Source organism: Ammodytes marinus (assembly GCF_949987685.1).
Source record: "Ammodytes marinus genome assembly, chromosome: 11".
Classification (NCBI taxonomy): domain Eukaryota; kingdom Metazoa; phylum Chordata; class Actinopteri; order Uranoscopiformes; family Ammodytidae; genus Ammodytes; species Ammodytes marinus.
In genome coordinates, this window is record NC_137215.1 from 4,980,321 (window position 1) to 4,984,133 (window position 3,813).

The 3,813-nt window shown below is 46.3% G+C and overlaps 1 protein-coding gene across 1 annotated transcript in view; it reads left to right on the forward strand.

Annotated features, from left to right (window-relative positions):
- The window catches only part of slit1a (slit homolog 1a), a gene marked incomplete at its 5' end in the record, with an annotated part of 168,185 nt that overhangs the window by 14,037 nt on the left and 150,335 nt on the right, over positions 1-3,813 (forward strand). The window lies entirely within an intron of this gene.

Consider the following 3,813-nt stretch of genomic DNA (forward strand, 5'->3'; position numbering starts at 1 on the left):
TCAAAAAGGAACAGAGGTTTGAAGCATTAAAAGGAGGAGTCACGCCTGTAATGCTCGCGCTGATGAAAAACTTGTGTTACAAACATTGTATTACCATTGGGGCTTTGATGCAAATACTGTAACATTACGGCGGCCGGCAGATAAAGGAAAAGCGCAGTTTTCTGCACCTCAACCTCTGCTGTGGGAAGAAAGAAAGGGGCCAAAGTAAGTCGATTGATTTGTCGACTCGCAGGCGGACGGTAGGCAGCTCTGCCAACGGAGCGAGAGTGCGCCCGCTTGTTGCTCCGCCTGTCAAAACGCCCACGCATCGGTTGTCCACTGGCCTTTCATTAAAAAATATAATTTATATTAGGTTTATTATATTGAGTCTTAAATAAACACTGCTTTCATTACGACTCTCAACGCGCATTTCAATGAACCATGATGTAGTCTACAAAAAGATACTGAACTGTGATTGGCCGTTACTTGCCCGGGCGGGACAGTGACTGGCCAATCAACTTGCCCTGCATATGATTTTACTGGCCCCGGGTTATGTCGAACCCTGGTGTAAATATACAGCCCAGGCTCTGTAAACTGGAATGCAAACAAATGGGCCCCATGGTTGTTAGCTCTGTAAACAGGCCCCATTCACAGAGCCTAGGCTGGTTATTAATGCTGGATTTTTTTCTTTCAGTATACATCCAGTATATAGGTAGCGGATCGCGAGGAGATATTCACTGATTTTGACAAAAAGTGATTTTTCAGAACAATTCCTTGAGAGAGATTCCAAAACCGGCACTATTTGTGTGCATGCAAGTACTCTATGTGTGTGTGCTTGCGTGCGTTCCTTGACACAGTATATTTGTACAGCCATTGTGTTTGTCTTTGAGAAACAGAAACAGAGCACATGTGGATGGTTGTATATCTGTGTTGAGTGTGTATCAGTGTCGGTACATGGCCTTATAGCTATAGCCAGTGTGTTTGCTTATCCTCCCTCCAGTATCGGGGGTCCATTTCATGTAACATTGCTCAATTCTAACCCCCACACACCACACACACACACACACACACACACACACACACACACACACACACACACACACACACACACACACACACACACACACATAAACATAATGAGTTTTTCAGCATTGTAGCATTATAGCTGCAATCCCTTTGAATTATAGTGATGTGGCTAGGTGGAGCGTAGCATGCGGCCTGACACACACACACACACACACACACACACACACACACACACACACACACACACACACACACACACACACACACACACACACACACACACACAAAACACAAACACACACGCAGCCTGGCCTGTCCCACTCCAGGGACGGTGCACAATGTTAAAATACTCCCAGGCATCAAGGCATCAATCTCCTCTCGGGACGTTTGAAAAGATGAATGGAGGGTTAGATAGTGATGTCATAAATCCACTTTATGACACACACACACACACACACCAACACACACACACACACACACACACACACACACACACACACACACACACACACACACACACACACACACACACACACACACACACACACACACACACACACACACACACACACACACACACACACACACACACACACACACACACACACAGACACAGCATGACATAACTCTCCAGGAAGTTTGTCTGCCCTGGGAATCCTTTCCGGAAGAATGGATTTTATGTATCACTCGGAACGTTGAAAATCACTTCTCTGTATATAAAGACTAAATAAATGATACTTAATAGTGTTCTACCACTACACAGTAATACATAAAGCCCTGTATTGTAACGTGATAAAACCCCAGTACTAAAAAACACATCTGTCTATGCTATGAGTGAACGTGCCTTTGCTGCCGTGCCAAAAGCCATTTCACTCGGCTTCACTTTGATTGTAAAACAAAGACAATAGCAGCGACTGATATAGTAGCTATAGCTAATAAACACCAGATTTTACTTGGACGCGATTTAATAACGTATAGACGCCATAATATACTGTATTACTTTGGCATATGTTGATACAGTCAAGTAATCAACACACACAGAGCACCGCTAGCTGTTTTTATTTATTTATTTTTTTTTCTAGATATTTTTTGGGCATTTTGCTTCACGGGACAGATTGGAGAGACAGAGTTGAAATGGGACAAAGAGGCGAGGCCATGCAGAGAGCTGGCCCGGGCCGGATTTGAACCCGGGTCTGCTGCGGGGCCTTGGCACGTGGTGGGGGGGGGGGGGGGGGGGGGGGGGGGGGGGGGGGGGGGGGGGGGGGGGGGGGGGCGGGGTGTCCTTACCCACAGAGCTACGGGCGCCCGCTAGCTTGGTTTTACATCACCATGCTATTACGCCCATTTGAAAAATTGCGTCAGAAGTAAAACATTTCGATTTTTTTCCCTCTAATGGCGAAACAATTTTTTTTGCGACATTCAATGAATTCCTTCACTTTTAGATGATAACCAGCGGCTGACTCCTGACCTGACTTTATGCTTGTTTGGAGTTCATCTTACCTTTCTGTGTGTAAGATGGCGGGTTCACCTGGGTTTGTCCATCCACGGAGAACTTACTTACACAGCCAGTGAACAGTAAAGTTGACCGACCATGCATGAGTGCGTTCAACCGAAGCACCAGAGAATCTCACACACACACACGCACGCACGCACACACACACACACACACACAGACAGACAGACAGACAGGACAGACAGACAGACAGACAGACACACAGAGACAGACAGACAGACAGACACACACACACACACGCACACACACACACACACACCACACACACACACACACACACACACACACACACAGCCATCAATCTTTGCAGCATCAGACAGTAGAGCTACAGAGGTAATTTTATCATAACCCGGGCAACTTTCAAAAACCTAGTTATCACCGAGCTATTTTCAAGAACTTCTTTTGAAAACATTGCATCTTTGTATCAAATGCCACGAGGAAAAGGTCAGAATATGCCATAAAGAGTGTGTGTATGTGTGTGTGTGTGGTGATGTGAGTGTGGTGTGTGTGTGTGTGTGTGTGTGTGTGTGTGTGAGTGTGAGTGTGTTGTGAGTGTGAGGTGAGTGTGAGTGTTTGTGTGTGTGTGTGTTTGTGTGTGTGTGTGTGTGCCGTGTGTGTGTGTGAGTGAGTGTGTGTGTGTGGGTTCCGACTATTTAAAGCATCATAGGCTTGCTGCAGCTGCTGATATAGTGGCATTTAAGTGGTTGCCTAATGTCACAGCATAACTGAACAGGTGCGTTGGCCAATATGGGGCTTTAGAAGATAGATGCTTTCAGGACAGGATCATTTTAAAGTCATATGAAGACATTTCCAGGAACCGTAAATACTGTAGAAATACACTAGCACGCACACACACACACACACACACACACACACACACACACACAGACAGGCACACACACACACACAGACAGGCACGCACGCACGCAAGCACACACACAGACACAGACACACACACACGCACGCACCACACACACACACACACACACACACACACAGACAGGACAGGCACACACGCAAGCATGCACACACACACACACACACACACACACACACACACACAGACAGGCACGCACGCAAGCATGCACACACACACACGCACGCGCACGCACACACACATAAAAAACACTTTGAGAAGGTTGTTGCAACACGCAGAAACAATGTCATGTAATATATAAATGGGTCAAATGTTAGACCGCATTGCCTGTGAGACACACACACACACACACACACACACACACACACACACACACACACACACACACACACACACACACACACACACACACACACAC